Below are 27552 nucleotides of genomic sequence, written 5' to 3'. Positions count from 1 at the left end.
GGCTTGACAAATTATAAATACGTGACTTCCATTTCTTGTATCTGTAAATAGTGAATGAAAATGGGAAGGATGTAGTGGTTAGAGATCAGATTAGACCACTAATTCTTTTCCTTGAAGCATTTTCAGAAAACAGAGTTTACATCATTCATAGTGTTTAAAATGCCAAGGAACAGCCAAACTTCGATGTCAGCTGGCCTCTTAACACCTGGTTTTTAACCACATCTCTTTTTTGTTTTTCTGGTAGAATAATAAGCATTTTGAAATTCAGAAAGCTTCATTCCATGAATTTTAGCTGTGGGTAGATCTCAGAATACTGATGATAAAGTGTGCTGAGAAATTACATTAACTTCAGGGTTCTGTGACTTATCTTCCTTTCCAAAAGAATTGCATCTTTAATTACTATTTGTTCAGAACACTTTAAACATTTTAGTAGTAGAGCAAGAAGGCCAATTGATAGGGAAAATATCTCAATCTATGTCCCATTTCCAGGAGACATAAGATCATCATTCAGATTTAAAGTGAGAAAACATTCTTTAACCAGGAGCCAACAGCAACATCTGTGCACAGCTAATCCTGAACCTGCACCAACTCTTTTCCATATTTTAGAGTGTGCACATTTCCTCTCATCTTGTTTTTCATTTCATAGTCTCCTGCAGCCAAGCACAGTCAGAAGGACTACTTTGTAATCATTCTGATTTATCTGTAAGCAGGATGTTTGGAAAATCCCTTAAGAACTCATCCTCATAGATTTGTAGCTCAATTAAGCGGATTCAATTAGTCTAGATAGACTGGCTGAAGAGCATATAAGCTCAAATCCCAAAAGATACTAGGATCTCATGCAGTTTATTATTTTAAAATGGCTCATTTCCTTACACTGATACATTTTCTTCAAAACATTTGGAAAGGAAACGACATATGTAAGGAATGCTATAACTACAGTTGAATTTTGCAGCCTCCAATTTTCTCTACATACTGTCTTTCAGGACCATGGGTGTAGTTTAATACACATTTAATATCATCATTATTTGATGCCTAAAAGTCTGAAACTTTTTAAACTCATTCTAGTCATATGACAAAGAGAGAAACTCAGGTGTCTGGACCCACTTTGGTTACCACCACCCCAAAGATTTCCAGGGTACATAAAAATAATGGGAAGTAATGAGTCCTTAAGAGCATGTCTGGTCCCAGACACAGTGGTGATTTTTATATGCTTTACTGAATATAATTCTCAACACAACCCTATGAGGAAGGTCCCAAAAGAAAAAATGGCTGAGATATTTTTTAAAAAAATGAAAGTGGGAGAGAGAGAGAAGGCAAAGAGGAGTGGACAGCTATTATGTAGCATATCAAACAAGTCATCCAAGGTCACATGGCTAGTAGAATAGCCAGATATGTGGTTTGTCTGACAGCAAAACCTATACACGCTCTTACTATATCCTAGGGCCTGTGAAAGAGACTGATGAGATTACCTTTTGGAAACACAGCAAGAACTATTTCCCCACTGCCCTCGAAGTCAGAGATGGTCATCCACCTGAGCTCTGGCCTGGGGAATGTTAGCATTTCATGGTCAGGCCACCAAACCTTTCTCACGGAGTCCTCACCCTCTCTTTCCCTATCTGAAGGCTGAAGGAAGGACTCGGGGTCACAGGAGAGAGCAGCAGCACACAGTAGAGGGGTCTGGGTCTCTGGAACATCACAAGGGAGGCTGTCCTGGAGACACTGCCTGAAGAGCCACATGAGCAGGAAGGAAATGTGTATTGGGCAAAGCTGCTGGGAGCGTCTGTTAGAGCAGTTGGCTCGTGTGGCCCTTGCAGACCCACGTAGGTGGAGCAGCTTTGTACCTCCCCACCTCCTCTGGCCGTATTGCCACCCCAACAGACCCTACCAGTGTGTGAGGCTCTCTCACAGAACAGTGCCTCCATCCCTGAAGACTGAATCCTGAAAATGTCATACCGGGAGGCATGTCAAGGAAAGGCTATAGGGCTTTAGCCTTCAGCAAATCCTGCTGCCTACAGATGGGTCGATCCTGTGTGCATTCCATTACAATTTCTGTCAATGTTTTAAAAGACAAATACTAAGAAAAATAAGGTGACCAGTCTATTTTATCCTAAAAAGTGTATTATGCGTGGATGTAAGCAGGATGTACCATCATTTATTATTAAATGTAAGGCTGTGAGAGAGAATAAACTCTTTCCCCACCTTCCCAAATGCAGAAAAACATTTCTAATCTCTGTGGAAAAGCTAGAGAAACAGACGTCTCCAAAGAGAGTGCCAATGAAAACTTCACCTCCTCGTAGATTTCTGTAATTGCAGACCTCCAGTTGAGTTCCCAGGCCAATAAATTATAATACCCACAGCATAATAACGTCTCCTTGCTGCTGTCATGGTTATTAATACAGTTACTATTGAGAATTCTATTAGCTGCGTGCTTGACTAAAGATGTGAGTTTATCTTCACAACATCCCTGGAAGGCAGACAGGTGATGACTTTTATTAACACCATTTTAGTGATGGAGGAACCAGAAAAGAGAAATGCAAAGGCATTTCCCAGCATAATACAACAAATCTAAAGCAGATTGAAGTTTGGAACTCAAAGTATTTCGATTGTTAGTATATACTTAAGCAATGATTCACACTCATTGTACAACAGGGACTGAATCCCTGTTGTGGAGAAAGGTTTTCTCCAAGGTCAAAAGAGAAAGATCTTAATGGCCTTGGTGGTAGACTTTAAAGACTTTATGACTTATTTATGATTTATTTATGTGTATAGGCATGTCCTAATAGGGCTGTTACTGTGATTGAGAAGAAGGATCAGCTTGAGACAGATTTCCTACAAAGGACATTTCAATATTGATCTATTAAGGATAGATAGAAATAGAAATGTTCCCCGATCTTCACAGCATATCCTTGTGAGTTTATTTCTGTTTATTTCTGCACTGGAAAGACTTAGCATAGTAAGTTGGAATTGTTCAAGGCAAGGAAGCACTGCCAGAGGTACACTTAACACTCACTGTCCCCTGACCCTGTGCTGTTTCAGAAGCTTGCTGTGCATATCATGTAAAAGTCATCCTCTTTAGTTAGCAATTCCTTCCCTGTCTTTTCTGATGCGTGCTCCTGCCATGTACAAATGTTCTAAACTCTAAGTGGATCACCCTATGTCTTAACCCACAAGCTCCTTGAAACTACTCTCGTCTTCACACATTTAATTATGTTTATTCCATCCACTTGGAAAAACTTTGCCTTCCTGTTAACCTGTATGTCAGAGTCCCTTTTCATCCTTAAAATGCTTGCTTTGAAATACTTCAGCTTCTCTTGAATCCCAAAATTACCTTTGTGGAGGTCATTCGCTTCCTCTCTTGCTTCTCATGGATTTATCAATGGCTTGTGAAGCCTTAGAACATAAAACCTGTCATGTTCAGTGTTTTGTTTGTTCATTTTTATTGTCCATAAGAACTAGCATTGTGTTTTTTATGTAGCAAATGTTCAATAAGCACTTCTCTTGTTCAGCCAGTTTTTAATGTAGCTTCTTCAAATGATTCTTACAGAGAAGAGGTAGAATTAGATTTGGAATGAGACATGAATTCTTTATAAGACACACGAGAGTAACAGGGTCTAGAAAAAACAGCATCTATTTGGTGGCACTAGTCCCTTTGGACTAAGGAGTTTTGTTTGTTTGACTATTAATGCTTATTTATTTTATTTGATCCTCCTTCCATTATATGCATGTTAGAATTTCAAGTTTTCCAAACAAGTTGTTAACAAATCTGATGTTATTTTCTCTAGGTCTTTATGCTGTGTTCTCTAGCTGACTATTTAAAATTACATCCACTTACCAATAATGCCTGGGATTTTCCTGAAGAGTCCCTTTTAGAAAGGTTGAAAGACACATTCTTGCTCCTAGAGGTATAGTTACACTAAAAAATAGAGCAAAAATTTAAAAAAATGATTACTAAGCTGAGCTCTCCTAGGGAAAAAATGTAAGCCATTAGGATTGGAAGAAAACGATCATTATAAGTTACTGGGGTTAGAAGAACTATCACTCCAAAAAGCATTTTGTAAAAGTGGAGGTGATTTCAGGAGTTTTTCCAGTTTATTATGTATTCAGCATACCACTGCAGTGGATTATTGCCAAACCTTTACACTCTCAGGACATTCTGTCCTTTGAAATTTACATAAAAGTACTCAAATCTCCATCCCATATTTGATGGAAAATTCAATTACCTCTCATATTTCCAAGAATTCTTTGGAAAGTTGGGGTGGGATGGGATAAGGCTCTAATGAAGACCATGGTATATCATGCATACTTATAATTTCCTTTATTCAGTATATTTACAGCTATTAGAAGTTCAGTGTAATCCATCCATATTCAAAGTTACAAAAATTTATCAGAGAACGAAGAGATCGCAGAAATAAAGTTTGCTATTGTTGTGTTGCATTCAAAAGACTCTACTGTAGTTAATATAATCAAAAAAAATTAGTATAGGGAAAGGGTTTTTGATGAGATTTGGGAAATTTAAAAAGCCCATCCTTAAGTGTAGGGGCACCAGCCTACCTTATAAGTCTTCACTTCAGGGTTTTGTCATTGCCATGGTAGTGCAGCCAAGAAATCTGTACCTATTGTTTTTCAGTGTAAATTCCAAATTCCTGGGAGGAACATAGATGGCCCAAATTAGAACAAGGGTCCTATTACTAGAAAGCCTATTTCTGTTTTCTGAGTAGGAACAGAAGGGGCTACTCAAATTCTACTTTTGTACAGTTAGAGTCTTTCTTGGAGAAAGTGAACTGCTGGGTCTTGAGAGCCACCAAAGGAGGTGTCGAATATAAAGATGATTAAGTTTACTTCTTCATTTGTCAGATGAGAACCCTGGCTCTCCTGGGGATGAGTGGTGTATGCAAGGCCACGAGCTGGAGGCCGAGATTTAAGTGGAAGAGATGTCTCCTAATTCCCATTCCTTTACTGAGTCTATCCCACCTGGAGATGAATTAGACTACTTCTATTACAAAATTAGAAGACTGAATAAAATATTAAATCATCAGGATTTTCAGGAGAAAGAGTTCTATTTCTTGAGCTTAAAATCTGAAAAGGTAGTTCAAGTCTATATAATACAAAGGAAGTCCTTCTGTTTCCTTGTCATATTTCTTGTCCTATACCACCACTGTGCATTAGAAGCCGTAGGGGTAAAAACTGTTAGAGGAATAAAAAGCGTGACAGAGCATAATTTTCTCAGCTGCCTAGACTTTAAACTATACCATCATACAGAGTTTAAGATCTTTTCCACTTATGTGTTTAATCCGTTTCCCGGCCCTGATCCAACATGCACTCAAGTTTGAGACCCAGGGTCCCAGCCCACTTGCTCATAAAGTTGGGCCTCTAGACAAGCAGCATCAGCATCAGTGGAGAATTCATTAGAAATGCCATTTTTCAAGCGCATCCTGAGATCTACTGAGTCAGAAACCCTGGGGTGAGACTCAGTCACCTCTCTCTCACAAGCCTCCCTGCCTCCAGCCTTAGATACTGCCTTTTTAAAAATCACCCCTGATAATTACTTCTTTATAGCCCCAGCTTTATTTTTATTTGAGAAACCTAACAGAGTACATTCTGTATGCCCAGCACTGTTCTCAGTATTTTAGAAATATTAATTGTTTAATCCTCGTGACAGCCCTATAACATAAAAGTGACATTGCCTCAGTTTTCCAGGGGAAGCTACCAAGGCCCAGAGAAGCAAGGTCACTGCTGCTATGAGTGGCAGCCCTGGCTCCACGGCAGGCAGGCAGCTGGCTCTCCAGCCCACGCTGTGGAGGGGACGCTGCCTAGAAGCACTCTGGGCATCTTTACTCTAAGCTCTCCTTCTTCTCAACTCACTCAGCTCTTAGACTGAACACATTTTGTTATTCTTGCCACTCACCATCCATTCCCACTTCTTGGAGCAGGAATCTCCCAGTTGTTCCTTGGGAATACTTCCTCACTCTTTTGCTCTAGGACCGAGGGTGGCCACCAGCCAGCAGTATCACATCATCCGCACCTGTTAGAAATGCAGAATCTCAGGCCCTGCCTTCGATCTGCTGAATCTGGATCCACATTTTAATAAGCTTCTCAAGTGAATACAAAGCACATGAGAGTCCTTGAAACACCAGCCTACCATATTCTCACTAACATTCACAGGTGGTGTGGAGTCCGGTGGCAGGATCCAGAAATGAGCACAAGTCTGAAGGAAACCAGTCAGCAGTGGTCCAGCCCCCGAGCTAGAGTGGTTGGTTCAGGATAAGAACATATGCAAGGCAAGGCCATAGGGCAGGTGAAACCTGAGACCTGTAGTTTTATGTGTGTTTTTTGAGTAGAGAAGTTCTCTGTTCCTCTGGACTAGCTGTCATAGAGATAGGAGACTAATGATACCAAAATCTGCCATATGGAGCCAGGAAAGGAGGCAAACTGGTGAAGTGGGTCAGAGACATGAACGGGTGCTAAACCCGGGTATGCCTGCAGTGGCTCTTCTCCCTAAACTTCTCATTTTGTGAGCCAAGGGCTGTCCTGTTCTCGCCGGACACAGTAAGTTCCTTGAGAGGGTAAGAGCTACCTTCCAACATTTTTGTAACTGCTAGGCACCTTGTATGGTACAGGATAATGAATACACAATCTGTGCTGATTAGGGAAGAATGGGTGTGAGAGCATTGATAGACAATGTTCTTAAGATGGTCAGAGGAGGGAGAGTATTTGTTCAACTAATAGTCAATAAAAACTATCTTGTGCCATAGATGAGGGTACACTGGTGGAGAACAGTCAGCCAAGATATATTTGCTGACATCGAAGACACAGTCTTATGGGGAAAATGGTAGTAATTTTAATTTTCAATACATGTAGGCTAATCCTTGTCTCAGTGCATTCGGGCAGCTGTAACAGAATGGACTAAGACACATTGATAAAAGACTTGCCCTGGGAACTGGGGGTGCTAATGGTCACACACTGGTGTCATTCATAACCAGGAGAGGGCAGATGGTGATGGCAAAGGGTATCATCCTCAGATAGGAGAGCCTTTGGAGGAGGACAGGGAGACCCCCATCTGCCAAGTGTCGTGTCTGTAGTGAATCTAAGTCATGTCACGGTCTGACCCATGTCACACCTGAACAGAACGTGTGACTACAGACTGCAGGGTTCGAAGCTGTAACCTGAGATTAGAAAAATACAATAGAACATGCAGGTCTAATAGAGTATATTATCAGACTACAAATGTATTTTCTCCATTAAAATATAATCCTGGAATAAGTCACTGGATGAGTTTAACAACAGATTGGACATGACAGAAGAAAAATCAATACACTTAGTTATGGATCAATTTGTATTGCTCAACTGAGGAAAAATGAGAAAAATTAAATATATATAGTATGTAATTGCAAAATTACATGAGAAATAGGCAATTCATAGTCAGATAAAAGCTTTAACAGAAAAATCAAATAAAAATTTAACAACGTGAGCAATAAATTCAGCTTTGTGAGTATTTATAAAATTGCACACCCAGTTTCTGCAGTTAAGTTAAAGGGTTAGATGGGAAAAGATTGGAGTAGTTAGGTGTATACCCATGCTAACTAACACCAGACTCCTGACTTCTAGGAAAGGGAACTCTTTACCAGCCTGCTAGCTGGGCAGGCTGTATTCTAACAAGATTGGCTTGAGTTGTGCGTTTACTTCTTTATGGTCATTAAGCAGCCCAAGTCTTAGTCCCCATTGATACTGGAAATGTGTTGCCCCAAACTGCTTCATGTGACATGGGTAGGAAAGCCCGTTGAATGAAATGACCATGGACATCCAGAGTCCGACACCATGACGTTGCCTTACCTTGACACAGGGACAAGCAGGTGTGAACTTGGCATCATTACTTCTCCATCCTGTTGGTCTGTCCTTGATGACAAATTCACATCTAAAGAGTGTTTTCATGATTCTTCCCTCAGTAATCTCTGCCAAATTAACCCAAAGGGAGCTAGTTCTAGGACATACTGAAGACAAGCGGTTCTGAGACACGTTCTCATGTGAATTAATAGCAAAAACTAAAGAAGGGAAGGAAAAAAAGAAACTTTCCTGGAGTCTTGCCTTCATTTATATCTTCGCATATTTTTCCCGAGGACTTCAATATACTAGTGTTAGAAATACAAACAAAGATTGATGAATTCCGTGGGATGAATACTGGAAGTAATAGCATTTGCCACTGTGAAGTGGTATCAGATTTCTTCCCCACAGGAGCTCTGCAAGAGAGAACACTGGTGCCCTGGCAGCAAGTCAGTTCATTGTGCGGCTCTGCTAGCACGACCCTAATGAGAGCCCAGACTCCAGTTTTGGTTTAGGATTCACTGACAGTTTGAGTGTGGGCTCAGTCTCTCTGCTACTACTGGAATGTGAGTTGCATGCTGAATTAATTAGCAAAAAAGAGGTTTGAGCCTATTTTGGCTATTTCTAGTTCTCTCCATTCAGTTTATTTTCATTGGCATATTTTCTTTTCATATCTTCATCCAAAGCTCATTTGCATATGATTTATTTGCATACTGAGATCATTTTGAGGAATAAAAGACTTGTAAAACACTAGGAATCGGTTACTCCAAGTAATTCTTGATTAAGGTGTGTCCTTTAGAATCGGACAGAATTCCCGCATTTTAATTTTTAAATCCCACCTGGCTAGCTTTCCCTTGCTTACAGCTCATCTTTTGCCTCTCTGCAAACATGAAGAACACTTTCTATTTCTTGCTGTAAATTAATGCTATTTATATTTTAGAAATTCCACATCCCTTCACAAGTCACTTGAGACCCAGTGGCGAGAATGAATTACCCTCAGCTGTCTGTCTCTCTCCTGACAGGTTGGCCTGGAAAGCAGCTTGCCTGGAGCAGAATTCATTGTTATTTCACTATCTGAGAGGTAGCAAAAGACAGTTTTACAAATTTCTAAAATAAGGCATGAAAGGAAATTCAACAGAAACTGATTTTTCCCTTTTTTAAAAATCCTTGACTTTGACCAAATTAGTAGGGATTGACATATTTGAACTGCTTAGTGTCCATACCGTTGTATTCCCTTGAAATGGAATCTTATAATCATTGCTCTAGGGAGAAATATATTAAGGGTTATTGGCAAACACGTTTCCCCTGATTTCTTTTTATCCTAAAATAAAAAGATGAATTAAGACATAGCACATATATTAGCATCAAGTATTTGGTATAGCTCTCACCTTGCAAGCTCAAGTAGTGATTGGTACCCCATAGTGACCAATTACAATACTTGGGCTGAAATTGTACAATTTTAAATTAGTAGGATGACTAAACTGAGGATTTAAAACAACAAAAAATGTTTAATTTCTAGACTAATGAAATAACAGGAAGATATCTGAAGTGAATATTAGTATATGTTATCTGTAGTAAATGTTACCAATTAATATGGAAATCCATGTTCTTCTATTCATCCTAGAAATAAATCTGCTATGTTCTGATTATCTCTATAATAATTATGCAACTCAATACAGTGTTAATCCAAGAAATCGAAACAGAATCTCTTCACGATTTCCTTGTTCCTTGAGTAAGCCAAAGGCAAACAAGTGAACAGTTGAGATGCTCAGAGTTGCCCAAGTGCCCTTGGGAATGTCAAAGATAAACAGATTTCCCTACCATTAGCCCTCAAAATCCTCCATTTACATTGCATGTTCATGTTTAAGGAGAGGGAATTTCCAACCCCGGTAATAACATTTGAATCAATAGAAACTGCAATCTTGCCTCTATTTGTATTTTTAAAATTAACTTTTATCACAGTGCTTTCCCCAGTTAATAATGGTAGTAATGGAATAATTTCAATAATAACGAATATTTATCTAGCTCATTGGGATGTGCCAAATGTCTATGAAGCACTTTTTTTCATTACTTAATTCTCACAACAACGACGTGAGGTTGGCAGCTCCATTGTACAGGCAAAAAGAGATATGGAGGTTTGAGAGAGTAAATGGTGAATCTGGGGTCCAAATGAAGACATCCTTAACCCGGTGCCTGAAGTCTTAGACACCTAATGCTTTCATTAATCATCAGTTTCATAGTAACAGATAGTAATTTAATTAAAAGATTTTTGTTTAAGTTCTCCTTTTAAGTGATTAATGTAACAAGTTTCTTAGTAATCACTTGTAGCCTAGAACTTGGATCTCATCCTGGAGCCAAATTTACCTTCTACTAAAACAAGTTCTGTTGATTTCATTGTATAGTTTTTCTCTAATACATTCTTTTCTCTCACTCTCCATCCTTACAGCACAGGTCAACCTACAAACATTTCTTACTGTATTACTAAAAAAAGTCTTCTAAGTGATATACAGGGCCACTGGGCAGCACACTTCACAATCTATTCTCTATTCCATAGTCAGAGGCAGCTTTTTAGAACACAAGTTTGATGTTAAATACCCAATCAGAACAGTCCATTGATGTCCCATTGATCTTAGGATAACACCACAACACTTAAAATGGCTTTAGGGTTTTGTGTGGTCAGCCCACTGAGGAACAAGCAGCCTTCTTCATACCTCACCCCGAAGGTCCAGCCCCGCTGCCCTTCTTCTCATCCCCTGGTGCCCACACTGCTTTGACTGACCTCCAGTGTGTGTATATGCTCTTCCTCCTACCTAAATTGCTTCTCCTCTTCCACCGCTAACCCCTATTCACTCCCAGATATCAACCAAATTGTAATTTTCCCCACAAAGCTTTCCCTGACCTCCCTGAATACTTCAAACTCCCCATAATAATCTGGTATAATCCCATGTCTCTCTTATTAGCATTTTTCTCAGATATGTAAAATCTGCCCCTGCACTGTGTGCCCCATGAGGGCCTGTACACAATACACACAACAGAAAATATTAGCATCAAGAATATGTAAATACTTCAAACTAATACAAAAAGCACAAAAATATAATAGAGAAGTGGGCCAAAGATATGTAGTGACATTTCACAAAAAATAAAACCCAGATAGGCAATAAAAATGTAAAGAGTTTTCAACATCAGTCGTGGTTAGGAACATAAAACCAACACCACAATGAGATCTCATTCATTTGGCATCTAATTTAATCTGAAAATAACAGGAGAGTACGGATAAACAGGATATTTTATATATTGCTATCGGGAGTAAATTTGTACATACAGTATGGAACAAAATGTGCCATTTCTATTTAAGTACAATATTTGTATTCCATACGAAACAGCAATTCCACTCCTGGTAATATTTTTAATAAAAACCACCTCACATGTTAAGAGAAGAAATTTACAAGACTATTCACAGGTGCAAGTAGCAAAATTTCTGAAAATCCTTTGATAAGATAGTGTATTAAAAGGTGATTTTTTTTAAAACAGGGAACAATTAGTAAAACAATTTTGATCAATCCATACTGTAGAATATTATGTAACCATTAAAAAATGGTTATGCCTAGATTTATGTATATGATAGATACACATGTATGTCTACATATATAGATGTAGGTGTAGACATAAACATAGGTATAGATTTTTCTATTATGAATATTGATTAGATGTAAGAAAGGAGGTCAGATTAAAATATATATATATGTAGATATATATTATGTACATGGAATATATATGAATGTATGTAAGGCTATAGAACATAATATAATAGTTCTTTCTATTTTAACAAAACCTAATCTTCTTTAAAGTAATTAATGCCTAGTAATAAATGAATTTAGATTCATTTTAGTGTGTCTGAATTTCCTAACTCTATTACATCTCATTTGCCTGAAACATCTTTTAAATCAATTTGATCTCTCCAGAATTTAGCTAACCCAGAAATTTGTTAAATCTATACTTGCTTTCTTATATGCTTCATTTCTTTTAAAATTAGGGCATTAGTTTTTGCTTGATATTAAATAATTATATCCTCCAGCTTATAAAATATTAAATTATGGCTATATTTAAATTAAAAATGACTAAGCAAACATTTTTGGATGTCTGAGTTTTAGTCCTAGATGTAGCTCCATAAATCTGGATATGAGACATTTCAAGCAAGACCACTGCTTAAGAATTATCTTGGATTTACGGATAATACATTTACATGTTAAAATCTCATTTTTTGTACATATAATTTCTACTGCTTTTTCCCGGGTCCCTTTCTACCTTTCAACTATAATTTTGGTTAGACATTATTTCCATCTTATGTTCTCCAGGAACTTAAAAATGTATATTCTTACATACAGTGAATAAACTAGGAAGATCATCTACAGAAACAAGAAAAATGAATGTGTATATTTTCTTAATACAGACTATAATTTAGAAATATAATATTAGGGGAAAATTTTCCAAGAATAATTCACTCTTTAAACTTTGGTTTAAATATTCCAAACCAATATCTTGAACCATTTTTTCTCACTAGTTTCTTCAGAGTAAAACCTATCCCGAAATTTTTGGGTTGGGAACTTATTATAAGACCTCAAAAGGTTTTGGGCAATAAATATTATTTACAAAGCAAGTGTTTTGATGAGTTAAACGTTTCAGAGTCAGAAACACATGGACTGACTTTCCCTACAATTCAAAAGAATATAAAATTCAAGGAAAAATGATCTGCTAAAACTTCTTTTGTTTTGCCAAATTCAGACTGTTTGAAAATCACTTAAAATATTTATTGGACCCAGTTGAGCACTACTTAGGTATTCTTTATATATAGATGTCTATATATCTATATCTGTGTCTATATTTATATCTAAACATGTAAGGATGACTAAGAAGAATGTTGTCAGTTCTCAGATATATTGTTGCTATCATGGGTCCATTCTTTCCTATTTGTTTCAATGCTTTGATTTCCCCTTATTGATTCAATGCAAATCATTTGATGACCCAATATTGCATGCTTAAATTAATTTAAAAGGATTAAATAATGGACTGCAACTTACAGTATTTTTATGCTTATTTATTATTTTCTTAAATAACCAAGGTAGTCATCAATCAAAAATGATAGAAAATTCTTGAATTCCACATCTCTTTGAAGTCTTTATCAGTATTTTTTGATTATTTTGAGAAGTTTGCCCTTTGACATATCTAATAATTGACATAATCAAATTACACAATATGTAGCTATATATTATATAATTCAGTTTTATCATGGAGATTGAAAATCACTTAAAAGACAGTGTCATTTTTAGAAGACTTGTTATGATAATCCTGACCACTGGTATGAAAAAAAAAGTGCTATCCTATCATGACATACTAAGTTGTTTGCTTATTCTCCTTTGTTAAAAAAAATTAAACTGTCTACAGAAAAGTAAGCAAGATAACATAAATTTAAAGTATCTGAGATAGAAGGAATTTTAAAATTTAGGGAGAAGTATAAACTAAGATACAGTATCAAACAGCATTCCCTAGTTTGCTAAATATGTTCCATGAGGCAGTACCCATGCAGGTGCATCGCGCGTGCGCGCGCGCGCACACACACACACACACACACACACACACACACACACACACGCGGACACTTTCTGAGACAAGGAAGCCTGGAAAATACTGCAAACTCTACTTTTCAGCCTTTTAAAGGCTCTGAAAACTCCGGAAGTAAAAATAAAAAGCCAGAAGACCCAGACTTGATATTCAGCGCCATTTCATCCACAGTTTCCCAAACTTGGAACACATCAGAGAATCTTTTCTTGACCAATACCTAAAGTTATACCCCAGAATTAGATTTTTGTCAACCTGCTGTGGTAAATAGAGCCAGAGAATCCTATGGATATTAATTATTTGACCCTGTACTTTGTAGCAGCTAGCATAAAAAGGAGATCTGATTGATTAAATATTTTCTGGTGTCAGTATGTAAAAAGGGAACTATAGGAAAGTAAGGTTTTATAAAATAGGAGCTATGTCACTGTGGTTTCATGCCATAGCTCCTAAAAGAGGCTGGGGCCTGTTGAAACATTGCCCCTCTGAATATTTAGACTTGAATGAGTACTATAAGGTATAAACATAGAGTTAGGTTATTGCAGTCAGTTATTTTACCAATAACATAGTCAATTTAACTTACAGAATATTTTTCTTGTTTCTTTGCCTTAGTGAGCAAGCAGTACATGCTCATTCATAATGTGCAAAAATGCATAAAACTACAAGAAACAGAGTGAAACTATCTTAAATTTTATCACATAGATGGATATGCGAATGCATCATTGAAGGTCGTCTGTATGCATGTAAACATATTATGTCATTGACCAATGCTTTGCATTCAAATGCTTCCAGACATTTCTCTGTGCACATTTACATAGAAAGATATATAGATATTATCCATCTAGGCAGTATGATATTTATGTATATAATCATGTGTGTATCTATGCGTGTGTGTATACATACACACATGCATTGATATATATACATAAAAATATGCACAACATTATATTACACAATGGATTTGTAATATACTCTTTTTTAAATTCAACTGAAACCATGACACTGCCACGTATTCATACTCTATTTCCCTAAGCAAATTACTCTCCCAAACTCCAAAATTACTTGTTAATACCTTCTACACATTTTTTCAACTATCTCCCAACAAAAACAAACTCAACAGATGATCTCATCCTCAATTTCACAGAAAAGAAAACATAAATGCATCTGCCAGTAAACCTCACTGCTTTCTTTGAAGTCTACAAAATGCTTGCATTGGTGTCCACGCTTCCCTCTTTCTTTTTTGTATGAAAGAGGTAGGTGAGCACTTTGATGTCTAAATCAGAGCCCTCTCCCTGAATCTCACTTTCCCCCACTCTTTTTGCACTATCCCCTGTCTCCTGAACTTGCCAGTTATACTATTAAAAAGCAAACTCAAGAAGCAGTACTACCTTTAAAAAAGTTGAATTCCCCTTAACCCATAGCATCTCCAGATAGCATTCTTTGTCTTCTCTCATCTCCAAAGTCAAATTCCTTGAAAGTTTTATCTATTCTGTTTCCACTTCCTCCCTTTCCAGTCTCCTTGAATCTACCCAAGTCAGGCCTATTGAGAATTTTTTTGAAAAGGGTGGAGGGAGGTGAGGTGCTTTTTTAACCAGCCCTTTCAGCACTATTCAGAACAGTCTCTTGTTTTATAGTTTCTTTTAAACAGTTCCCGTGCTCAGCATCTGTAATTTCACACTCTCCTGACGGCATCCTACTGCAGGGTCCTATTTATATCCCTTCCTGGCTCCTCACCATCCTCCTGACTCAGAATGAAGAAGTCTTTAAGACCATCCAAGCCCTCCTCTTCTGTCTCCCTGCATGCTCCCCGCAAACAAACAGTTCTTTCTAGTCTCTGGTTTCAATTACCCCCAGCATGCCAGCACTCCCTGCCCTGACTTCTCTTCTGGGGGCCATCTCACAGATCACAATGCTCACTTGATGTCTCCACTCGGATGTCTCAGAGGCTCCTCAAAAGCAACACGATCAAAATAGAATTTACAATCCCCACTAAACTGCTTGTCTCCCGTTGTTCCTCATATTTACTGAAATGTCCCCATCTCCCCCAGGCCTCTCCTTTGCCTTCAGCACTCATGTCCACTCAACCAGTAAGGTCTGTTGACTCTTCCCCTTAAATAATTACAGGTTTGTTTTTAAAAAAAAAGAAACAAATAAAATCTCTCTTTTTCTTAGCACATAAGGTTAGAAGGCAAATCGAAAAATAGGTGTAAGTCTGTAGAGAAATGTTATCAATTGTCCACTTGCCTGGCTTGCCAAGGAAAAGTATTTCAAGTTGCTTTTTTAAATTTCTTAATGGGTCTCTCAAAACTAAGGGAAAATATATGATGTCTGTGAAATATATTAATTATCAGATGTTTCAGCTCTCAGCAGATTCCTTTTCTATTTACTCCCTTCACCATTCTATGAAGCAGCCATTGTGAGTGGAAGGTACAATACACTCTTATGTACTGAGTGTATTGGCACAGTACAGCTCTTACACCATGAGGTTGTCATGCTAAGGAATGATAATTTTCCATCACGGTAGCCATTTCTCTCAAAAAATTCCAATTATGTTATGGCGAATGTAAATCTTGCCTAAGTAGATGAAAAATAGTTCTGTAGAAATCATTCTTTTAAAATGTTCTTGTTGATAATATCATGTTTTATAATTGTCTTCATTTGAAGTTTTTTGAGCAATATAATTATGGACAGTATTTCATAACCAGTCATGTGCCATGATAGCAACTGTGTCATATTGAAATGAGTTTAAACGAAATTAATAGGAATATGATTACATGAAATTTGAAAACTATTCCTATCTACCATAATACGCTCATTTTCAAGTAATAATAGTTGTCTCAAAATTGTGTATTTTCACACAGAATCCATCTTAGTTTCCAAAACACTTTTGAGAACTCAGTAAAAATACTTGCAGTAAATTATAGCCCAGTTAAATCTGTCAAAGCATTCATAAAAGGTCACAACTCTGCATATCAAGCGGCACAGACTTGATGAGGGCAGAGGTTGCATCTATCTTCTTTATGACTGTATTGGATGCCTAGAACAGTGCTTTGACCATAGTAGTCCTCAATAAATACTTGCTAAATGACTATATACATATGAAAAAGTATGATGTCCACATGTCTGTATGGACTAAACATTAAAGTTCTAATGGCATATTTCACTTTCCTCTGCAGATATCACACATCTTTAATTCTAGAAATAATCTGCTAGGAGAGTAGCCTCACCTAAATAATAAGCTTATTTGATGATTTCTTTTTAAAAATAAAATATTACTAAATTTGAAAATTAGGTTTGAATAATGTCTAGGGTAGTGGTTCTTAAACTTTAGCATCATCAGAATCAACTAGAGATACTGTTAAAACATTGGGTGGTAGACCATGCATCACACAATTTCTGATTCTGGGATGGAATTGAGAATTTGAATTTCTAACAAATGTCCAGGTGATACTGATGCTGCTGATCCAGGAAGCACACTTTGACAACCACTGATCCAGGGCATTTTCATTTACATAGGATTCAGTATCGTATTTAATATATGAAGAAGGATATGAGAAGGAGCAGCAGCAACAAAATAAACTCATTTCCATTTCTTTTGCATTTTATGTGCATTACACCCAGCAATCAAATAAGTGAAAAATAAGTTGTGTAAAATAGAAGAAAAAACACTTCAAAAGTCAAGGTTTTTGGATTTTGAAAAGGAGCATCATGGTTTCTTTACTGTATATGTTAAGTACTGAGACCACACTTTTTTATTAGCATTTTGTGGTAGCGCATGAAATAACATCAATAGATATTGGATTTTTCTCAGTATATATAAACTATCAATTATCTTTCAAAAACAAACAGCTAGGACTTTCAGTCTGAACAGGATGCCATAGACTTGTTTCACCTTGCTTCTTCACACTAAGTACAACTATAATTCCTGGAAATTATGCAAAAGACAACTGAAAGGGAACTCTGAAAGGTGGTAAGAGGAAGTTGAACTAACATGGAACCCCAGGGCTGAAGGAACAACACGGTAGCATCAGATTAACCAATTCTACCAAAATGACACACCAAAAGCTCTGAAAATTAAACTGTCATTGGAAGCACAACACACAAAAGTAGGTCAGTACCAGTGTAATAAATCTAAATAGGGTAATCACCTGCTAAAATAAAAGATTTAAATAGGACATGGAATCTCCTAACATAAGACAATGTCCAGAGTACAATGAAAAATAACCCATCATGCCAAGAACCCAAGAACCAAGAAAACCACAACTTGAATGAGAAAGACAAGCAACTGATTCCAGCATCAAGATACATCAGATGTTGGTATTACCTGACAATGATTTTAAAGCAGTCATCATAAAATGCTTAGATAATCAATTACTAATTTTCTTGAAACAGATGGAAAAGAGAATTTCAGCAAAGAAATAGAAACTGAAAAATTAACTAAATGGAAATTATGGAACCAGAAGTTACAATAACAGCAAAAAAACCAAAACAAACAACAAAAAAGAAAACCTTGCTGGATAGGCTTGATAGTAGAGTGCAGATGACAGAGGGTAGGAGTGAAGAACTTGAGCAATGATCAAGAGAATTCACCCAAGTTGAACAACAAAAGAAATAGACTGAAAAAGAAAAAAAGGAACAGAGACTCAGAGACCTACAGGACACTAGCAAAAGATCCAATGATTGTATTATTACAGAAAGAGAGTAGGACTGAAAGATTAGTCAATGAAATAATGGCTGAAATGTATGTAAAACTATAAAACTTTTAGAACAAATAGATAGTAAAAAATTTTCAGGATTGAGGAAGGTTAGACAAAGAGTTCTTACAATTGACACCAAAAGCATGATCCTCAAAGGAAGAATTAATAAATTGGACTTAAAAATTAAAAACTATTCGTCCATGAAAGCCCATGTGAAGAGGATCAAAAGACAAGATACAGCCTGGGAGAAAGTGTTTGCAAGCCACATCTGAAAAAAGATTGGTAACTAGAGTATATAAAGAACTCTCAAAATTCAACAGTAAAGAGAGAATCCAGGGCTTCCCTGGTGGCGCAGTGGTTGAGAGTCTGTCTGCCGGTGCGGGGGACACGGGTTCGTGCCCCGGTCCGGGGGGATCCCACGTGCCGTGGAGCGGCTGGGCCCGTGAGCCGTGGCCACTGGGCCTGCATGTCTGGAGCCTGTGCTCCGCAACGGGAGAGGCCACAGCAGTGAGAGGCCCACGTACTGCAAAATAAAACAAAACAAAACAAAACCAAAAACAACAAAAAAAGAAAGAATCCAGTTCAAAAAACGGGCAAAAGACACAAAGAGACATTTCACTGATAAAGGTATATAGATGGCAAATAAACACATGAAAATATTTTTGATGTCACTATCCATTAGGAATATGCCAATTAAGACCACCATGAGAGGTCACTCACTATACACCTATGGGAACAGCTAAAACAAACATAAATAGTGACAATACCAAAGGTTGGTGAGGAAGTATGGAAATTGGATCACTCCCACATTGCTGGTGGCAATGTGAAATGCCACAACCACTCTGAAATAATTTGGCAATTTCGTATAAGCCTAAACATGCAATTAACATAAAACCCAGTGAACACACTCAGGCATTTATCCCAGAGAAATGAAAACTTATTTTCATAGGTAAAACAGTATACAAAAGTGAAGAGCAATTTTCTTTGTAACAGCCAAGTAACTGGAAATGACTCAGATGTATTTAATCAAGTGGATGGTTAAATAGTCTACAACTGGGGCCCCCAACCCCTGGGGCTTCAGACCCCTAGCGGTCAGAGGCCTGTTAGGAGCCAGGCCGCACAGCAGGAGGTAAGCGGAGGGAGTGAAGCTTCATCTGCCGCTCCCCCATTGCTCCCCATTGCTCACATTACCGCCTGAACCATCCCCCGACCACTCTGTCCATGGAAAAATTGTCTTCCACAAAACCAGTCCCTGGTGCCAAAAAGGTTGGAGACTGCTGGTCTACAACACACATTCCATGGAGTATTTACTCAGCACTACAAAGTAATGAGCTATTGATATATGGAACAACTTGATGACTCCCCAGGAAGTTATGATGAGTTAGTGGAGAAAGTCAATCCCACAATGTTACATACACATTATTCCATTTACGTAACAGTTTTGAAATAACAAAATTTGGGAAATGAACATATTAGTGGTTGCCAAGGTTTAAGGATGGGGGGTGGGTGGGTATAGTTACCAAAGGGCAATATGATGGATCCTTGTGTTCAGTTCTTGACTGTGGTGGAGGACACACAAAGCTATACATGGGATAAAATTGTCACACACACACAAGTACAGATAAAATGTGGATAATCTGAATAAGATGGACGGGTTGTATTAATGTCAAGATCCTGGCTATAATATTGTACTGTAGTTTTACAAAATGTTAACAATGAGGAAAGTATTTCTTACAACTGCATGTGAATCTACACTTATCTCAGTAAAACATCTCAATTTAAAAGTACAAGTAACATAACAGGTGAGGCAACAGTTTTTCAAGAGGCATATCTGGATAAAAGTCCATTGTTCTGAACCCAAGGAGTCCACAGTGGGTGGAAACAGATGTGTGCTCAACATCAGCCCATAGACACAAAACTTATCCTGAAGTCTTGGAACTTGGTTCAAGAGCTATTCAATCACCCTTCCCACCTCCCTCGGCTTGCTTCACACATTGTTCTAATTAGAGAGCCATTTCCTCTGCACAGCTGTTTTCAATTTGAACAAACCACAGTGACGTTCAGAGAGACAACACGGCCCTTCTCATCTTCAGTAAAGACCTCTCCCCGAAGCCATATGAGTTAAATCTTTGGGGCAGTTTTTATGAATGCATTGAAAAAGACAAAAGGCCTCCAGGAAACAGATAACATGTTGTTCTAGAAAAAAGAAAAAAATCTATTCTGTAAACTAAATAGTAAGCCACTCTTTATACATGTTCCTTCCCATAAATTAAAACTTAGGAATGACAAGTACAAAATGAGCAAAAACATGCTGACCTGGACTTTGAACAGGATGAATCAATTTTATAAAATATATAAAATGCAAGTTTTATTCTTGCCTTAATTTCTCTCATTATGGCAACTTCTCTGTTATAAAAAATGTTTATGGGTTGGTTCTGATGATAAAAGTAGGATAGTATGTGTTCATTTTAAAAGTTGAGAGAAGAAAAAGAGTATAGGGAAGGAAACCAGCCCCAGTCACAGTCCTACCACACGAAATTAACCTTGATTATTGTTTTGTTTTAATTCCTTCAGGCATTTACTCCTGTGTTTGTGTATTTAACTGAGTTACAACTACATGCAGATCTTAAGGTCCCTCCCAATGCACTTTTACAGGCATGTACATCCTGGATCCATAACCCTGATCCTGATCCGGGACACTCCTCGGCTTCCAACCGGCTTCCTACCCTACTTCCCAACAATAACTCCCACCTCAAGGTAACCTCTATCCCGATCTCTAGACAAAAGAATGATTTTGCCTGTTTTGGAATTTCATAGAAATGGAATGTGTGCTTTTGTGTCTGACTACAATGTCTCAACATGACGTTAGTCAGGCTTGCCTTGTTGCAAGCCACAGTGGTTTGTGGGGTGTTCTCCGGTGTTAATATTCAAAGGTTCATGTATCCCTCTCCTGAGATGAGTATGGAGGTTGATCTCACTGTGGGACTTTTGTGAGCAGGGCTGCTTTTGGCAGACAAAAGGTATCCCATCTATTGCATATGTATCTGGGAGTAAAATGAATGAACCAGAAGGGGATATATGTTCAGTTTTAGTTGATACTGCTAATTTTTGAGAGTTCCAGTGCTTCCCATTCTTGTTGACATTGTGTGTCCTTTTAATTTTAGTCAGTGGTGATAACATAATTGTAAACCAAAATAAGAACATAGTTAATCTAGAATTTTGTATCTTGTGCATGACGTCATGATCATTCACACAGATTTGTTTCGTATCCTCATGAAATGCTTAGTTTTGACTTTTGGTTATTATAATCTCTGATAGCTTGATTAGCTATCGGAACAAAAGCAAGAACATCTTATAGAAAGGGCTCACAAAAATGTCTAAAGTAATCACATGTTATGGGATTTTAAAGTTACTTTCAATATCACAGACAGTATGTTTGAGGGGGGGTAGGGTGTGCATCTTCGTGTATTTAAAATAACCACTGTATTCTGTAAGGAAGTACATTTTATCAAAACAATTACCGTGATTTGGTGGGCCTAAACTTATAAAACAGTTTTCAAACCAATGATATTTTAAAGGTATTTTGAATTAGAATATGATTCATATGATATGATATATAAGGTATGTTAGATATAACACAGACTTGGTGTAGAACACATTTTAAATCATTTTTAATTGGTTTTTGTTTTGTTTTTTCTCTAGTTTTATGTAAATATCTATGATTGAGAATAGAATTAGTATTCTACCATGAAATTAATAAAAATAATTTTAAAAATCTTCATGTAAAACCTGCCAGAAACTAAAATTTAATTACCAATATGCTATATTAAGAACCCTATTTATACCATTTTAATTATGTATGCAACACTGTACTGTTATTGTTTTATTTCTCTTCTTCTTCCTGCCTTTATTTTTTTCTAGCTTAGAGATTTCTCCTTTTTTTCCTTTTTGTGGTTTTGTTTTTGTACACATAGAACATTTTCTCTGCTGCTAAATAGTTCTTATATATTAAAGAGAATACAAAGGGAGCTTTACAAAGATTGTCTCTAATCTACAAGGATATGCTTCTTCAAATCTTCCTCTTGGGGAAAGGTATAGATATAAACACACATTTTTATTAACTTGCAAATTTCAAAACTCTCTGATTCAATTATGTACTCTAAGCAGGGGAGTAACCCTGAGCAATAAATACTGAAGTTTACTAATTCATGCTAGATTTCTACTTGTAACGAAGGGTTAGGTGATTACCTTTAAAGCCTTCGATGGTCTGGGACCTATTTGGAATGTGTATTTCATTTCATACCTTCTCTGTAGTTATGACTGAGTGAATTGGATCTCGGGTTCTGTTGCTGACACTGGGCATTGCAGAATTTGTCACAGTCGCTTGCTTTCCTTTTGATATTCACTTGATTTAGAGATGAGGCCAAATCTACATTTTTACTTGTCTGAGGATATTGCAAAAAGCACCACTGTATTTTATTCCAGAAGAGTCTTGTTAATAACCTCTTACGGCTGGTAAAATTGCTCATCGTCTATGTGCCTTATGAAATACTTCTGAATTATGTCAACCCATCACTTCTTCTTCACTTCTCTTTTGGATGCCCCCCTCCCTGCCCCGCCTCTCATCATTCCCTCCCCAGTAAAGACAGACTGCAGTAAAAAAAGAAAACAAACTGTAGCTTTTAAAGGTGAAAATGCAGTCAATCATTTTGCATCCTGGAGATTTCGTAAATGATTTTTTTAGGAATTCAATTGTTTGGTACCTCTAAGATCAATCAAATAGAATATTTTAGTCTGAATGAACAGAAACGTTTCAGTCAGTCATCCCGATATTTTGTCTACACGATACCCAAAATAAAACTTCAAATAATGTCTTAAGGTGCAGAAAACATATTTTATGTGTTCTCACGTATACAACTCCCAAGGAAACTGAGACAAGAAAAATAAGCAGAATTAGGTCAGTTTCTCTCAGGCACATGGTGCTATAGTGTAACAAGCTTTGTGGGCTCTCAGACACTTGGCTAAGATGGTATTTTCATAGCTGTTAAGATGAATATTCATAATATATCAAACTCAAAAGACCCACTACTGAGTGAGTCATCCTCTCCCCCAAACCCGTTTACCCTTGGATTATTTCCATTTCTGTCAAGGCGTTTCCTGTGGAGCAGACCCTTGGCTGGCAGCGGCAGCTGGCGTGCACTCACCCCTGACAGGGCCCGAAGCTTGTAGGAATGGACTCCCCTTTAGTCCAGCAGAAAGTTGAGGGCATTATTCCATGAAGAACGTTTTGTCTGGAGAATGTGCTAAAAGGCAACCAGTGTTTCAGGCAAACTGCAGACTAGTTGGAATCAGGAGATGTCTTCCCTGCCCTCCACTGTGGCCAGAGACAGTTTGTCACACTCTTCTTTCTGGAGGGGGAACTGACAAAATTGATACAGGGCTGTAGTCCTGCCATCCTGTGATATTAAACACGTTTCCAGGACAGAGACTTTCACTCAGGAAACCAGAAAGTTCCAAGTGGACTACAGGTGGGGGCTGAATATCTAGAAGGAAACAGAGGCCCATTCATTAGTAGGAGTGTAGAGAGATGCTAGAAAAGACAGTGTTATATCTGAAAAGGATAGAAGGACTTACCTATCTTTCTTGAAATAAGAATTGGTTTTCAGTGCTTGGGAAAGATGGCCAAGTTTAGGACAAAGGCAGAAAAAATGAAGGAGGATGGAGTTAAGAATATTTAGATTGAAAAAATAGAGGTTGGTAGTTGGTTAAGCACCATGCTATAGAGGGCAGGAGCATTATAGGTTATCTGAATTTTCTAACGGGTAAAAAGGGAATTGTATGCTACTTTACACATACCTTTGTATTCTCCACTACCTTTTATCAGAAGGAAAATAAATACCTAAGGATTATGATAACAGTGGTTTGAGTAATGAAGCCAATTTTTGGAAGCAAGTTGGTTCTTTTCATGCATTCATCACACAATTTGAGAATTGACAAAATTCCATCTGTACAGGGAGCCACGTGGTCCTGTTGTGTGGAAACACAGCCTGAGATAAAGGCAAATATGGAGGCACTGCCGTGCGTGGCCAGCAAGGTGGAAAGTTTGAAGTCATGCAGAACCCTTCTTCTCTTCCCCAAGAAGGAACATCTGAAGAGTTCCCCAGCCTGATGGCTAATTTCTTAAATGGTTCTGACATCTGCCCTTCCTTTCCACCATCACCAGGGTGATTAGCTTTTAATTACCTTTTTCCAGGGTTAATGTGTCCACTGTAACTCATCCCTCCCTTTGGACCTATCATATATGTCATTGTCAGCTTCATGTTCTGAAAATACTCCTGATACATTGGTTACCGAATAGCCACTACTCTTCTGTTTAGAAAAGTTTAATCCATATTAGCAATACATGTCACTATATTTATGTTTTGCAAATATTTCATATTTTGACATGTATCTCAATGATCTAACCACCAAAAGAGATACAGAAAGTGATTTTTATCCTATGAACAAGGGTTTTTACCTGGACCTTTCTAAGTAATGACTCTTGCCTCCCTCTGCCTTTTGAGCAGAGGGCTGACGGCCTTGGTAGAAAAATCAATTTAACCAAAAGACTAACTCAATTGCTTGGAATCCAGGCTAACTTAGGCAGCACAAATCATGAGACTGGTTAGCAGAAGAACTGACTGTTTAGTAAGACAAGAAAACGTGACTATACAGCTATGCAACATGTATTGATATTAACTACACTGAACTAATCAGAGTCTGTGAGAGAGGCTGCTCTCCTGCAAGGCCCCGAGTTCTCAAGGAGGCTTACTTGGATCAATGTATGTATGGATATTCACACAAGACTAAACAGTTCTCTTTCTTTATATCCTCTTGTGAAAACATCTGGGTCTCGATCCAGGACATCTGTCAGTGGAGACAATATCATCCTCCATAGAGTCTCACAGATCTGCCTTGTTCTGTAACTAAAGTAGATTATTACAATATCAGGGTTACAATGCAAGTTCCCCACAATACTGGAAGTGGTCTGGTCTCAGCTGCCTTGTGTGGCAGCAATTCAGTCCGTCTTTCCTGCATGAAAATTCTAATACTAGGTTATTGAATACTACAGAGAAGGTGTCAGCTGTATGTTTCTGTATCAAAATTATGCAAAGAACCACTTCTAATTTTTTTTATTACATCTCAGTTGGTGTACTATATGCAGCAGTTGGTGTAAAACTGACTAGTCAGTGTGTTACATTAAACAATGTTTAATACTGTTATAATTTTAGTTCTGTTTTTTTTTAAATGGAACTTTTATTCAGATTTTTAAGTTGAATTATTTCTGAAGTGCTCTTTTTTTCTTTCTTTCTTTTTTAATTGAGGTATAGTTGATTTACAAAAAGTACTGTTTTTTTACTTGAACATAGTAATATGTTGTAATGCTTGGATGAAGGGCAATGTACATTTTTTTGACAGAATTTAGTCTTTCAGTTGAATTTGGTCTTAATACAGAATCACTTTCTTGAATGGTCAAATTGGTGTTGAATTGTAATCTGAATTTCACAATTGTTGCCATGAATGTTTTGAGGTCAAATAAAGAAATTACCAGCAGTATGAAGATGTTTACCCTTGTAGACACATCTTCAGTGGGAAAGTGTGAGCTTTATATAAGTGTTTTAAACATTATAACGTTTTATGATTTTAGCGTATGCTTTATCAGAGTGTAAGATCAGCAAGGTGTTTTTAAGATAAGTTTGTATCTATTTCCAGTGAAATGATAAAGAATTATTGCTGGTAGAAAGGGGCATATACATTTTAGCATCATGTAGGGGTTTAAAACATAAGGCAAGTCACCTCATCAAAGAATATACAGTTGGCAAATAAGCACATGAAAGATGCTCCACATCCTATGGCATGAGAGAATTGCAAATTAAGACAAACCACTACACACCTATGGGAATGGACAAAATCTGGAACACTGACAACACCAAATGCTGGTGAGGTCGTGGAGCAACAGGAACTCTCATTCATTGCGGCTGGAAATGCAAAATGATGCAACCACATTGGAAGACAGTTTGGCAGTTTCTTACAAAAGTAAACATAATCTCACCATATGATCCAGCAATTGTGCTCCTTAGTATTTACTCAAAGGAGCTGAAAACATGTCTACACAAAAACCTGTACATGGATTCATAATTTATTCATAATTGGTAAAATTTGGAAGCAACCAAGATGTCCTTCAGTAGGTGAATGGATAAATAAACTGTGGCACATCCAGACAATGGGCTATTATTCTGAGCTAAAAATGAATGAGCTCTCAAGCCATGACAAGACATGGAGGAAATATAAATACATATTACTAAGTGAAAGAAGCCAATCTGAAAAGACTACAGACTGTAGGATTCCAATGCTATGACATTCTAGAAAAGTCAAAACTATGGAGACAGGAAAAAGATCAGTGGTTGCCAGGTAGGAGGGACAGATGGAGAGGTAAATACTTGGAGCACAGAGGGATTTTAGGGCAATAAAGTTATTCTGTATGATATGATAATGGTGGATACATGTCATTATATGTTTGTGAAAACCTGTGGAATGCACAACACCAAGAGTGAACCCTAATGTGAACTATGGATTTTGAGTAATAATGATGTTGCAGTGTTGGGTCATTTATTTAACGAGCATACCATCTGTTGGGGAGTGTTGATAGTGGGGAAGGCCGGGCCTGTGTGGGTGCAGGGAGTATACCTGTTTCTGTACCTTAACCTCGCTTGGCTGTGAACCTAAAACTGCTCTAAAAATCAAGTCTATTTAACAAATAGCACAAGTTAAATCAAAATAACCTTGTTTTTGTTAAATAATAGTACATGAAATGCTTGTTTTTTATCCACTGACTGCATACCCTCCTTGCATCCAAATATCCCATTACACACGTAAAAAAATTTAACTGGTATTTTAAAGTATTTGTTAAAATAATTTTATTCCCAAATTATTAAAGATTTTGTCCAGTTTGCATTGCATGGCTAAAAAGGCTTTTGGTTTGTTTTATTTTCAGAAGACACCACTGGTTCTTAAGGGCTCAGGCAGTATAATCTCAAAGGTCTGTTTTCCGTGTGACATCAAAACATAACTCTCATTAGTGATTATAGGGGCTTGGGGCACATGCTGAAGATTAAATACACACACAAATTGTTAAATTTCATAAAAATGATTTCCTTTTATTATATCATAAATCATTATTATTTCTAATGTCATCTGTAATTTTGTGGACTAGTATGATACATGATGCTCTGATGCCTTTTGAAAGCTGCACAGAAGAGGAATAGAGTTGCCAGCTGTGGGTGACTGGAGCCTTCAATCTGTATTCCTGGCGTTTCCAGCAAAGGGCTACAGAGTTTCATGTGCAGCTGTCTTCTAAGAATTCTTGATTGCCCAACACCCATGA

General features: G+C 37.4%; 1 long non-coding RNA gene across 1 annotated transcript in view; it reads left to right on the top strand.

Moving 5' to 3' along the window:
• LOC141278083 (uncharacterized) overlaps nt 1–27552 on the top strand; it is a 145225-nt gene that overhangs the window by 6250 nt on the left and 111423 nt on the right. The window contains exon 2 of the long non-coding RNA XR_012330341.1: nt 20784–20885. This is a non-coding gene — a long non-coding RNA (uncharacterized lncRNA). The remainder of the gene's footprint in view (nt 1–20783; nt 20886–27552) is intronic.

The sequence above is a fragment of the Tursiops truncatus genome, chromosome 2, assembly GCF_011762595.2.
Source record: "Tursiops truncatus isolate mTurTru1 chromosome 2, mTurTru1.mat.Y, whole genome shotgun sequence".
Taxonomy (NCBI): domain Eukaryota; kingdom Metazoa; phylum Chordata; class Mammalia; order Artiodactyla; family Delphinidae; genus Tursiops; species Tursiops truncatus.
The sequence above is the reverse complement of the archived record's forward strand: the minus strand, read 5'-3'. Positions and strand labels throughout refer to the sequence as shown.